This window comes from Ptiloglossa arizonensis, chromosome 6 (genome assembly GCF_051014685.1).
Source record: "Ptiloglossa arizonensis isolate GNS036 chromosome 6, iyPtiAriz1_principal, whole genome shotgun sequence".
NCBI classification, from domain to species: Eukaryota; Metazoa; Arthropoda; class Insecta; order Hymenoptera; family Colletidae; genus Ptiloglossa; species Ptiloglossa arizonensis.
Window position 1 is genome coordinate 9,144,820 of NC_135053.1, and position 14,645 is coordinate 9,159,464.

Here is a 14,645-nt window from a genome sequence, read left to right on the forward strand (position 1 = left end):
ATGATTTCTATGGTCAGATTTTGCTCGTTCGTTCTTTCGTTACTTTATTCTCTGCCTTTATTGGGAATTATCTACACGCGGTGTTAAAAAAGGTGTTCAGCAGTTAGAAAATAGCCAATAATCGTTGAACTGACAAACTTACGAATAAATATCGGTAATAATTCAATTAATACCTAATTCAATTCAATTAATAATAAATTTAATCGTTATTACAGTTTCGTAATGTTGCAATTTTATCTGCTTGTATATCTAAAGTGACGCGTAGTTACGTAGTCAAATTTACACTCATTTTTGAAATATCGGTTTCACTTTTTTCCTGCACAGACTGAAATTTCTAATTCATTTCTTCTATTTATCGTTTTTGGTGTATTTATCATTTTTTAAATATTGGTTTCACTTTTTTCCTGCACAGACTGAAATTTCTAATTAATTTCTTCTATTTATCGTTCTTGGTGTATTTTTAAAAAAGAAGTTCGCTATACTTTACGTAACATTGAGCGAGTAAATGCTATCGTTCGTCGAAAGCAGAATTATACCAATAATTTCTTTCAAACGGGATCACTATTCTTTCACAAACTTATCCGATTCGAATTTGCTAAATTCGATCAATCGGTGGATATATTTCTACCATTGTTACGAGCAATGAACAGAAAAATTCTTCGTTAAGAATCTCCAATTATATACCATCGACGCTCCGACCGTGTGCTCGTTTTCAGGATACATCAAAGTTCGGGAAATGATAATTTTCGGTATAAATTAACCGAGATCGCCCAGAGGAAGAAAACATCGTGGAAATATTAAGGCGAACTTGGTTATTCAAATCTGATAAAATTCGAGTTTGAGAAGGGTTCCGAATGGCCCCACGAGTCGAACTCGGCAGATGCTGGGCCTAGGGTTCGCGAAGTTAGCAACGGCCCTCGTTAGGAAATAATTGCTCCCGTGCAACAATTCAACGAGATACCAGCCGAAAGTATATCCGAGGGTGGTCCGTAATCCCCGGAGCATCGATCAAAGTGTCTCCCCGTTGTCCGAAATTTTCTCTAAAGCGGAACAAAAGTTTGCCAAAGGAAGGGGGACTCCTTCGAACGATCCTCGCAGCTTGGACAGTGATCGTCGAGCAAACTGGCAGCATCTGCTTCGGTCACGGGCTGAGTAACACGTAAACGATACAGCTCCCTCCTCTCCTCACCCACACTTCCTACACCCAACCAGCAATAGCTTCACCAAATACACATTATCCAACTTTCGGTCTTTCTCCTCGGGCTCTCGTTCCGCTTCATAGTCTACTATCGACTGAATCTCATTTGAAAACCTCTCGGTAGTCCAGAGATGTATGAAATCCCTGCGGTCTGTCCGGTTCTTCCAAATCCCCTTTGCCGCAATCGTCGTGATTTTCCAACCCTTTGGGCCAGCTGCTTCCGTTCTAGCTAATTTGCGTTACACCGCGTACATTTTCGCTAAATTTTTAATCCGCTACGAATTCATTCGTTGGAAAATCGTACGGACACGAATAGCTTTCGTTCACGATTTTCTTTTCGAGATAAAGCCTCGATTTTTCGCTAAGGAACGCGTCGAATCGGTAGAAATTTATTTAGGGTAGATTCGAGTGGAAGTACCCGTTACACGGGATTTTTGTTCAAGTACGTTTATCTTTCGATAGAAATAATAAACATTGACCCAATTAATGGAAGGAATTTATTAGAAACGATAGAATTGCAACGGAGCTTACGGTAACGTAAAGAACATACTTTTCTCTGGATAAACATCAATGCACTTTGTATTCGATGCAAGGAAACTCGACTTGTGCTTTTTGTTACATTTTTAATCCGCTCGAAATTCCTTCGCTGGGAAGTCGAGCGCAGTCTACTGTTTTCCTCGCGATGTTTTTTTAGATAAAAGTTAGATTCGGTATATAAACACGTTGAATCGTTTCAACTGTCCGAGCGATGATTCGAGTTTCTGATTTAGAGTTGTGCTAAATTTTTAAGGTTACAAGTTCAACGACCGCTATACGGAAACTTTTCAAATGCGTTTACTTTTCCATGAAAATAATCAACACTGATCACAGTTCCTGCGAGTTGGGATATTTTTGTTCGCTTTAATATTTTCCGTTTCTTTTTTTTTCTTTCTCTGGACAATCTTGGTTAATTAACGAAATGAATTTGTTAAAAACAATACAATCGCAACGTAGCTTACGGTACGGCAGAAAACACGCGTTTTTCCGCATATACATCGATGCACTTTATACTTGCTACAAAGACACTTGACTTTTGCCTTTACAATATGGAAATTTACATACAGGAGAATAATTTTCCTGATCTGTAAAATGGCCGATACAATCGAGTATTTCTTCCTACACGTGCCTCCACGGAGCTGCTTTTTCCCTACTTTCCTTCGAAATTTCAAATTCTCGTGTTTTCCTTGATATTTTTCCAATCAGTATTACTATCACGTTCTGTATGGAAAGTAATATTTTCTATAAAAAATAAGGTCATACGACTCGTACTTGTTATCGATGCTATTTCACAATACACTGAAATTAAGCATTCACTTCGAGGTAAAAAATCCCCGGTGACACTCGGGAAACTGAATACCTACTTCGGTAATAGCGATTGCTATTATCAAAGTAGACTTTTTATCGCGCGGAGCAAATTTTAAATATACACGCGGTAACGACGCGGAATTGTATTCGTTTCTTGAACAGATGCATTAGCTGATTGGTTTCACCGGCGCAACGTAAAACTGTAGTTTGATTTCAATTTTTCTATTACAACGTAGGTCTTTGCGTGCATTTAACATAGTCGGTATACACGTACAGAACGCGGAGTAACACGAAATAATATGTAAAATTGATTTTCACTCTGTTTTCAAACGAAATGAAATTCAATGTGCAAAATTTAGCACAGTTCCGGCAAAAGCGTCAAAAGGATTAATATTCTATTTGCGTTCGTTGTGCGCGGCTCTACGTCTGGTACGAATTAAAAGAATAGAATTCTCAAAAATCGAGCCAATCATCAATTTCTTACGATCGTGAGATCGCATGGGCTTCATTGGGTGCAATCGAGCTGAGAAATAATTCGAAACGAGAACAAAGTCGATTGGAGTAAATTTCGAAAATGGCGAAATAACCACGCACGAGCAACGTTAACTCGCGAAAACACTCGTCGAAAAGCGTGCAAATAAATCCCAAAATTTTTACAATACTTTCCTCGCGTGTTCGACGACGAGTCGTTATTCGTGGTTTGTTCGCAGAATGAAAAAAGAAACGCGCGTGGGCAACGCAGTGAATGCTTTAAACTCACCAGGATTATTCCAACCGTCGTGCACGATCATGGGTATGCATTAATTTAGGATTGTTTCTCGTTATTCGGCGCATGGAATTTACAACGATAGCGCAGAGACGAAATCTGTACAACTGTTCTACGACAAACCGTAAAAATCTGTGGCAAAAATGGGCACTCGAAATCGTTCAATACCGCAAAAGAGTAACCATTTCGAAGATCGTTCGATACAAATAATATTCGGTTGCTACCGTGGCTATCTCTGAATTTCGATCCAAATCCAATTGTACATTTATGAGATCGTTCGGACAGAAACAGCTAAACATCGAGGAATAACAAATGCAGGTTTTAGCCAGTATTAATTGCTCGGTCTGAAATAGATAGAAACACCATTACCGGACTTGTTGGAAGTATCCAGGCAGAGTTAATAGCCCTTTTGGCTTTTGAAGATGACTCGGTCGAAAACGTTTAAATAGTATTTCAAACGTGTTTCGTTACTCTAATGAGAAATAAAGGCTCGAACATCCGAGACAGATTCCAATTGAAAAATCTAACAAACTATCGAGAACACGCCGAAAAGACTCGTGGGAGTGATACCGTGCACGTCTATACATATATATATATATATATTTACATTTATTATCTCCAAATGTCGTCAATTAACGAATATTCATTTTGGAAGTTGCTGCCCGCTCACGGCCAGTGATAATTATTACATTCTAATTGTCGATCGTTCCGAGTTAATTTCCGTAAAATATACGATTGGTCGTTAATTCTCGTCGTTCAACGTGGTTCCCAGAGCGAGTTCGCGTCCCATAGTTCGAAGGAGGATATTAAATTTTCTATAGCGAATTCTAAGGTTCCTCCGACGCTGGGGGAACTCCCCTACTTACGATCACGATTCCTAGATAAGCGAAACAAAGTAACATAATGCCCCGTGTAGCTCGTCAGCTCGTGCGCATCCGCGTACATCAGCGCGCCGCGAGCACTCGCGAGCGAGGGCAAGGAAAAAAAAGGGTGGTAGGGGAGGATATTCTATTTCACGCGGCTTTGATCGATGTCGTTCCACCCGCTGGATCCGACGGAATCCTTCCTTATTACGACACTCGTACGCGGTTAACGTCGTTCCCCGCGGGGGATCACGTTCCAGATCACAATAAAACATCCACCCGGCCCTTCGTCCACACCTTGCTTGGCCCCGGTATGAACGCACCCGCAAACGCGCAGGCAGGGGTAGCGGCAGGTACAGGCCAGGCGTGCCAGGAGAGCGTAGGTGAGCTGAAATAGATCGATGGACGTGCTGCGCACGCAAGTGCCTCCGGTTGTAACCCCTGCAGGGGGTAGGGAGAGCCCCGTGCTCCTGGGTAGGGCTGTCCGTGGAGACCGAGGGGAACGCGGTGGCCGAGGAGTGGGACGGAGAAAGCGACGAAACGACAGGGACTAAAGAGAAAGGTGGGGGGACCGTCAAGAGAGAAAAGCGAAAAGCGGCGTCGAAAGAGGGGAGGAGGTACATCCACGTAGGAAAGAGACGAAGGACAACGATCTCGCGTACGAAGAACGGAAACGGTGACGAACCGGACGAATAGGCCGAGTAATCAAAGGGAATAATAAACGGAAAATCCTCTCGCCAGTTTACGAGAATCTACCCGCGCGGAGATAACGACTCCTGGATCACGGTCTCGGTAAAGGGGTCTTGTCCAGGGAAAATATCGTACAACGTAAATACGACGCATAAGGACTAGCCCAGTATCTGGGGGTTGTCGTGCGTCAGTGGGGGGACACGAGTGGTTCCGAAACGCGGGAGTGGGAGGAGCGTACGGACCGAGAAGGCGCGAGGTCGTTCGCGGTGCATTAGACGGAGACGGAAAAGGGACCAGCCGGGTTATTGGAGTAGGGTGACGGGGTGGGATAGACGGAGAGCGGGGGTAGGGAGACGGAGAAAGACGGGCACGCGACGGCATCTCACCTGTTTGCCAACCCGCCAGTCTAGTTTACGCGCCCGGTCATCCGCCGGCTCTACAAGTGGGTATTCCATTGCGACTCCTAGGCGCGCTCCTGTTCCCTCGCGTACACGGAACGACCGTTGCCTCTCATTCGGGCGCGTATCATCGCGACGTTTATCGTGCCGGCCGACGAACACCGGAACGAGCGGATTTCGAACCGCGCGTTCGGAAGCTACTCGAGGATCGCCGGACGGGACACGTATCGAGGAACAGCGATCGGGAAAAACGGTGAGTAACCGTGACTCGGTGTACATTGAACGACGTTCAACCGTGACCGGATATCAACGATTCTAGCGATCGAATTCGCGCCTCTCGCGGCTTCGAACGTTTCATCGACGATCGAAACCGAGATTTTGACGATCGAGAACCACTAGAACGTTTCTAGCGACGGATGAACTTTAAAGATGAACTTCATTAGAAGTCGAGGTGTTTTCTTTTTTTATTTCTTTCTTCTTCAAGGGGAATCATCTTCGCGAGTATCGAATTTTGATTCGTTGGGAGATACCGAACGATTCGTTACGTTTCGCGTCTCGAATCCCCGTATGAAAATCGAGTTTCCGGCGCGTCGAATACGAGAGTGTTCCCGATGGTCGATATCGCGCCGAATGAAATGTGTCGCGGGCATCGATGATTCGAGCCTACGTCGCTTCTCCCGCCGCGATGATCAATTTTCGCGAACGTTCGATCGAGGATTAGTATCCACGCGTTGTTCCGAGTAACAAGGAAGTCGATCGAGGGAATCCTCTTCCGGCGTTTCGCTATTTTTTTTTTTTTACACCGAGTGTCTCCTGTAATCGCGGCGCGATCGAAAAGTGGCTAATCCTTCGTATCGAAATATAAACGCGGAGAAGAGATTTTTTCGATCGAGAATTTCTCGACCGTGCCTGTACACGATCGAAACTCTCGATTTAATTTCGGTACCGATTGGATCGAATTAGAACGGTTTCGAGAACGAGGATGTTACAATTATCTTCCAAGATCGACTTAATTCGAAACAGTTTCGAAAATACTGTTCTGAGAGATCTTCAGAATTGTTTTTCAACGTTGACGAAAGAACGTACGTAAACTGTTTATATTCCATAATATATTTTCGATCTGGTTTGCAAGGAAAATCCAGTTTTACGATTACTGGGTCACCTTGTGTATCACCGTCGTGTCAGAATAGCGTCATTTTTGGCGGTCTTTTTTCACTTTGCATCGCGTTATTACACTCCGGCTGCTTTTTGTTTATATTGTATTCGAAGAGACGACGGAACGAGGAGAATCTATGGAGCGCGGAGGGACTCTGCTGTTCGAAATAAAAAAGGCGTAATCAACCGAAAAGGTATCGAAGGTAATCGCGTGCGTGAAATTGTTCCTTGCTGGTCGATGAAAAAGTTTTTACCGACGAACCTCGATTTCGAAGGTCGGATAGATGCAATTTTAGAACCCGGTTATTCGATTTTAAATAGATTGCACACGCTCGGATGGTGTGCATTTCATTTGATTCGTTTTGCGTTTCAGATTCGGCCCGTTTGTCAAAATAGCTTCGAATTAAATAGAAATTATTAATCCGATTCGTAAGTTGGCACCGTTCCGTAATTGGATATTGTTCGAGTTCGTGTACGAAATTCTACGGTCTCTCCCTGAACAGGGAATGCCTGAGCGTTTTATAATTACGAATTAGAATTATATTCGACTTTGCCGGGGCAGGAATGCTGGAAGCGTGCGAAACTTAAAGCGTTTCACATTCTAACACAACTTTGATATTATGTCTCGCGATTCGTTTACATTTAATATTTGTTCTTTTCTATATTGCTACCGACATGGAAATTATTACAGCACGAATTAGGAATTACAACCGATATCGTTGTAAATTTGATGAAACAAAATATGAAATTTGATTACATTTATTCGAGACCTTGCAAACTCGAACGACACATTCAATCCATTTCTGTATGACGTTTTATCTACGACGATTGTACACCGGATTGTTTTATTTCGTTTCTCGACCGTTAAAAATTCACCATTATTATCGATCTCGTTTAAATTAATCGTACAGTTCTGTTTTCCAATGGTCTTAATTCCACACCGTGTCACGTACGCTTGAAAAGATAATCGCCAGAGATGTATCACGAATAAAAACGAGCAAGAATTTCTCAACCATTTTTCCCGTAATTCGCGCGATATTTTCTACGAAATGCAGTTTTTTCGCGATTGGAAACAATTCGTGCGATATTGGATCGAAGTTTCCTTTCGATTCTGTCCCCGTCTTCGCGGTAAGAGTTATCTTTCGGAGGAAGATGGATATCGTCGCCTCGAGAAAAAAGTCTCGAGATTCGCCATACCTTCGCATCGAAGTTTCGAATGGGAAGCTACGATCGCTCGAGACGGGAGTATCCTAACGAGAAAGGAATAAGTCCCCTCTCTCGATTTATCAAACTTTCGAACGTAAACAGAAATGGATATTAATAGATGCCGATCGACGAGGAAAGAAATCATCGACAATGTCTTATTGTTCGACGAGGTGAATACATTTAACATCGGGGGTTCGATTCATCGCAAGGAAAACAGTTCCTTCGAGACTTTCCTGTCGATGTAATTCCTTCCGGACGAATCTCGATTTGCTGCAAATCTTCGCGTTTCTTTCTTCTCTTTCGCGAGGATTCTTTCAGGTTGACGAACCATGGAACGAGGAGCAGTTACGCGGAAAGAGAACGTAAAATTTGGCGCGTAGACTCGAACACTGTTTTCGTACTGGAATCGTTACGATTGAAAAGTATTTAAAATTTAAAATTTCTGCTTGATTCGTTATATAAGAAAATGAAACAGAAAAGTGGAACAAGTGTTTGTATCAAATAACAGAGTGTGGTTTCTGTAGAAAGTTATGGTCGCGCAGAGTCAATCCGAGAGAACGATAGGAAGAAATTAATTTTAGTTTTCGACAGTGATTCTGGCCTCTCGTATCGAAATTTTTATCGATGTAATTAAAAACTGATATATATATATACTTTGGTTTCTACACCGAGCTTAGATCCAAAAAACCAGTACTATGAAAGAATATAGAAAATTTTAGAATCGTATTGGTAAATACTCCATCAAGGGCCCAACGAAAGGATCGAAATGCAAAAATGATTCTCTTTCGATTACACGTTTAGGACGGCTAATACCCTGTACAATACGAGCCGATTATTTATCACGTATACTACGTCACATTATTATTTCAACGTCATTTATTTGTCGTGTCAAAATTCCCGAGAGAATTGAAATTGGTTTTACTTAGTTAGCGAGTGGTGCGAGATTATGAATGCATAACCAGGCATCCACTGTATTACGTGTTTGGGCTTGTACAAAACTCTGTCATCCGCGTTCACCGGGTAAACGAAAATGCTAATCGAGGGCTTTTTGGTTATCTCGCAATCATTTCGAGGTTTAAGCCATCCTAGCTGCTTGTAATTTTCTCTACAGTCGCGACGAGATAACAATAATAATTTAACTTCATTTATTCGTTCGTTTGTTTTTCCTCTCTGTCGTCGTTGACTACCAGGCTTCAATTAAAGCGTTATCCGTAATTAAGTAGTACTCGTAGAAATAGAGCACGGGATCTTTTAACCGTAAAAGTTTCTTCGACCGCGTACGTTGATTTCGTGATAAAACCGATCGTAACGATGAAAAAATAGTGTATCTGGGTCAGTTGGAAGAATACAGTCACGAGAAATAGTAATTTTTGCTGTAAAATTATGGTTAGAGCGATTAAACGGGCCGATTCGAAAATTAACACGTTCGTTAAAATTATAGCGACCGGTACTCGTGCACGATCGTCACGCTTAGATTGTAAATATTTGTATCGTTTCGCGTTTCGTTTCGCGATACAATGTTTTTTCTCAGATCTGTTCAATTGTATTAATTTTCGATCGTATTTAATTCCACGAGTAGTTTCCGTTTTATTCGTTTCAGGGCAGTGTAATACTGTTTCTTTCTAAATTCCCTATCGAAGTTGATCGCGATAATAGTAATTAATTAATCTAATTAAAGAATCGATTCGAAGTTATACGCTACTAATTATTATTAATGAATATCCGATCGAGGAGGTTTAATTGTACAATAATTGGCGATTACACCAATGCTCGAATGGAAGCGATGTTCAACGATGATAGCGATTGCTCTTTCTATTACGAGATTCCATGTGGAATTTTACTTACTTGTGTATAATCAACCGAACGATCGACTCGACTTTCAAATTTTTAATCGATGTGACAACGGTGTCTTAAATTTCAACCTGAATTACACACGCAATATTTATACACGATGCAAAGTCGTTTCCGGTTATTCTAAATTTCACGTATGGATAACTGTTGTTACGAACCGCGCTTCACTAATCGGAACAATCTTGTTAAGATACACATTGTACAGCTCGTATCTTTTATCGCGCGTTCCCTGCAACGAATTTCTCAGATTACGTGAATTTCTGTGTGGACAGAGCAACGAGCAGCGCGTCCTCCGTTGCCAAGGACTTAATTAGCAACCCTTAAATCTGTGGGATGTGAGAAATGCAAGGGAGTAATCGAGTTTAGGTAGGTATCCGAGTACGTCAATGTACACGGTGTTCGCAGTATTGATACGTTTCTGTAGAAGCGTATCAGTAGAAAAGGAAGTAGTTTCCTTCTTTTTATATTCGAATTAGTAATTGAAGTCAACTTTCAAATTTTGCGGTAGATTTTCAACGACGATGCTAACTTTAATCGATTTTCAAATAAAATACGATTTGTTTGCAAGAAAGTGACTACCAAGACTAGTTAAATGAATACAACAATGTTCGAAGACGCATACGACAAAAATATATTAATAACCTGTATTGGTAAAATTGGAAACATAACGATAATAATTTCGATAATAACAGATAAAATAAGAATGAAAAAGGTATTCTTATTCGCGAGTCACGAATAAGATGGCACTTAATTTAATTTCTGCCGAAGGTAGACCAAAATTGCGCAGTATAAGATTTCTTTTCTCGTATAACGAAAAATGTAAAATTGCATTCTTTCGAAGTTGCATTATATATTCCATTTACCATAAATCAGGGTGACATTTCATTTTCCACACTGAAATATCACCTTAACTTCGTAAGTTAGCCCACATATTCTGTTTACCATGAAATTTCCGCGATAAATTTTAAATATCTAAAAATTTACAGCTCTTTAATCAAGCATTTTCAGATGTATGTTTATATCAAACTTTTCCAACCTTTTCGGACACCGTGTACAAAATTTCTCGATGAAAACAACCGTGATCGACCTCGTGTAACGATCGTAACCCAACGTTGCGCAACGATCGAAAAATTCAGTTTCGAACAGAGAAACGATTTACGATTTACACGCGGAGAAACGCGGGGCAAGAGAAGTCGTTTAAACATTCTCCGCCTGTAGCTTGAATATTTCATTGTGTCCCGTCGTTGGACTCGGGGTGCATTGATCGGTCAGTGCAAGATATTTTTTGGGTTCCGCGATGCACGCGGACTCACGAAAAAAAAAAAGAAAAAAGGAAACCGCGCGCGATAAAAGGAAAATAAAACAGGCTGGTTTCGTTGCGATCAAAATCACCACGAATGGGCCGGTTGCTCCCAATTTTTCCGTACAAGCACGGCCAGTGCCTAATATCGAAACCACGACGCCGTACGCTTTCCAATACCTGTCTTACAACCATCGAGATCGATGCAAATGAACCGTTTATTGGGAAAAATGCACGGAACAATAGGGGGCCACGCAGAGAACGTGGGAGTATGTAATCATCGCGCGGACCTTTCTGTTTCTTTAAAAGAAACAGGCTAAAAAGAAATTATTGCGAGAGACATTTTCGTTTACAGTCTCGCCGGGCGATTCTTGCGAATCGTGGGGTATTTCGCAGTAAATACAAAGGATTGCGGAAAATGCGAGATAAATTTCGCTACACGCGAGTTAAAGTCAGAAATATTTGAAACGTGTAACATTTATCCACTCGCGTTCGCGATTTTTCGTCTCTCGGGACAGAAATTTTCTTCTCAATCGAAGAGAATCTTTCGGAATTTTTTAATCTCGACTCATCTCGATTTAGGTCACGAGGAATATTTATAAAAACCAATAGCTCTTTATTTGATTCGAAGAATTTTTCAAATTATCTATATTTTATCTTCACTCTGTAGAAACGATAAATTCATTTATTACTATTATTAATGTACCTTGATATCGGTACAGAGGAGAAACCGATACACCGAAGTACGTACAAATGGAAAGAAAATCGGAAATCGGAGCAGTTCTTTAAATATATCGAGATTAAATACAAAACGTAAAGGATAAATTAGATGTAGCAACCGTACCTAGATTAACTTCTTTTAAAATAACATCAAGTATGTATCGATTTGGTAAAAAATATCTCTCAAAATCAAACTCGATAACACGAATCTTTGCGACAACCTATTGAACTCGTTTATGGAACGTTCTCGAATTTGATGCAAAAAATAGCTCGATGGAAATTTTCAGATCAGTTAATTACTTTCGTTCGGCTCCTGGGTAGCAGTTTCTGCAATTGAGAAGAAACCAGCGATTTCGTTAATATTTTCTTTGTGTAAGAATTTGTAATATTTTCCCCACAGCATGGCGAAGAAAGCGGATCATTTATCGTTAAATTCTCTAGACTGTGCGGGACGATAATATCGATGGGCGATTAAATTTCACCGATAATCAGCTGTAATTATTACCATCCCGCGAACGTCATAGTTATCGGGACAGCTGTGTTTATGCGAAACGTTCATCGACATGAAACATCGTTCGTCGAAACAATGAATGTTTACTTGTTTGCGAGCAATGCCGATAAATTATGCACCGCGTTCGCTATCCGGCGAGTAATAACGCGTTAACATCGATATCTGATTTAGGGTATCGTTGTAAAAGTCGCCATTAGCGAGTCTCGCCACGGAGCAATTACAACGAATAATTTACAACGTCTCTCGTTCGAAACGCGTAAAGTGTGGCAAGAAAGATACGTGGCTTTAGAATATCGATCGAGCTTCGCTTCCGCGGCGTTGCTCGACTTTTGATTCCGATGCTGCCTGTAATCACTTGTTGACCTCGCGGGGAAGAATGGAGGAAAGCTATTACTTAATCTTCGAGACCGTTTGAACGTTCTTCCGCATCACTCGCGTAAATTCTAAGCGCTTTAAAAATGTCGAAGGCATTTCTGCCTCTCCGTCGATACGCGACGATTTTCTACAAAGAGATTGAATATCGGTGAAAATTTACAAAATTACGAAAGGGAGTGTAAACAAAGCATGAAAATCGAACGCTACACCGAAGCATGTACGTTCAAAAATCGCAAATTCCAGAAATTCAATTCTATCTTTCCAGGTTACTATCTTCTTGGGGAATTTTCGGAAGATATAGAAACTACGATCGTTAACACCAAAAATCGACCGGGAAACTAATTTTGCATTTAGAGTCTCGAACGAGTTACCATGGATTATTAATTTCACGTCGTTCGAGCCGGTCGTTTTTACCGGGAGAATGTCCCATTTTGTCGCTGAAAACGATTTACAGCCAGTTCGTTATAAATTAGTCGCTGGAGGTCCATTGAACGGAATCGTGAATACACATTGTCGATCCATTCGCGGTCGATGGAAACCTTTTGTATTCGGTTCTTGGAAAATTATTCGCACGCTGGGAATGCAAACCTTTAAACGCTTCGTACCGACGAGAATTTACATTCCCTCCTAGCTTTGAAACAAAAAAAAAAAAAGAAGAAACACACACCTCGTTCGTTATATTCGTGTCGCGGTGTCTAAATATTCGGAAGTCGGAGCCGCGAACGCGGTGCAATTTTCCCTAAAGACCGTTCCTACCGAAATCCGACAGAGAATACATTTCCCAAAGCCTCTTTCGCGCGCGACGGGGGAACGAGATCTTCCGAAGAGGGTAAAGACAAAGGTGGTACGCCATATTTCTCATCCAAGATCTCTCAGCAATTTCATCGTTGGAAGACAGTCGAAAGCGATAGTAATTGCAAACCCTGCTCGTTCCGACTCCCCCGCCGGTCCTCACGGGAGGACATCGAGAGGCGGGGGTTGCTATTACAGCGTTGGTCGGATTCGGTTATCCGCGATTTACCTTCTGTTGATACGGGTCCCGTGTAATGGAGCTTTCTGTTATCGCGCGACCGGGCACACAATGCCACGACATGGAAATTACTTTAACGTAGCGGATGCCGATGTCCGATACACGCGGCCCGTCGACGTCCCCGCGGTCTGAGAATAAACATTTTCCATTTACCAACGACGGAAAATTCCTTTTTCCCCCCCAGCCATCCCACCCCAGTGTTCCGCGTTTGCACGCGTCACGGCATGTCGCGGTGAAAGCAAACGCCCGGAAATCGCGTTGAACGCGCCCGAGGAGTCGAGCCCCAACGGTAGCGGTACAAGTCGACGCTTTATCGGACGGGTCTCGTGCAAACACGGAAGAAAGTCGCCAACTAAAATTGTTTGACCGCCACGATGCGACGCGCGGGATTGTTTTCTCGCAGAGTGTACACAGACCGCTGCTCGAAATTGTTGCCACTATTGGTAAGTTGACCATCGTGACTTTCAAACGCCACGGTTATTTACGAATCAAAAATACGCAGATATTCGTTCACGGTTCCTGCAATGGGAATATCAACGCAGATCCTGGATAGACTAAATCTAAATATTCTTGGTGTATCAAAACTGAGACAAGTCATTAATAGTTGGTTTGGTTAAAGAACTATTGGTAAGTTGTCGGACTCCGAAATGTCACGGTTGTTTACAAATCAGAAGTATGCAGATATTCATTCATGGTTCCTGCAATGGAAATATCAACGCAGATCCTGGATAGACTAAATCTAAATATTCTTGGTGTATTCAAACTGAGACTAGTCATTAATAGTTGGTTTGGTTAAAGAACTATCGGTAAGTTGTCGGACTCCGAAAGAATGTTAAATTGTTGAGCAAGTTTTAATAAAACTGAGACAAGTCATTAATAGTTCGTTTAGCTAAAGAACTATTGGTAAGTTGGCGGACTCCGAAATATCACGGTTGTTTACAAATCAGAAATATGCAGATATTCGTTCATGGTTCCTGCAATGGGAATATCAACGCAGATCCTGGATAGACTAAATCTAAATATTCTTGGTGTATCAAAACTGAGACAAGTCATTAATAGTTGGTTTGGTTAAAGAACTATTGGTAAGTTGTCGGACTCCGAAATATCACGGTTGTTTACGAATCAGAAATATGCAGATATTCGTTGATGTATTCTCACATTTCGTAAATTATTAAGTTTCTTAATAATGTTAAATCGTTGAGCAAGTTTTAACAAAACTGAGACCAGTCATTAATAAT

General features: G+C 41.5%; 1 protein-coding gene across 3 annotated transcripts in view; it reads left to right on the forward strand.

Annotated features, from left to right (window-relative positions):
* Positions 1 to 5,273: 5,273 nt before the first annotated feature.
* The window catches only part of Unc-13-4a (BAI1 associated protein 3), a 173,134-nt gene continuing 163,762 nt past the window's right edge, over positions 5,274 to 14,645 (forward strand). For all 3 annotated transcript variants that reach the window (XM_076313696.1, XM_076313697.1, XM_076313698.1), the window contains exon 1: positions 5,274 to 5,512. The gene's annotated coding sequence lies outside the window, so the exon portion shown is untranslated. The remainder of the gene's footprint in view (positions 5,513 to 14,645) is intronic.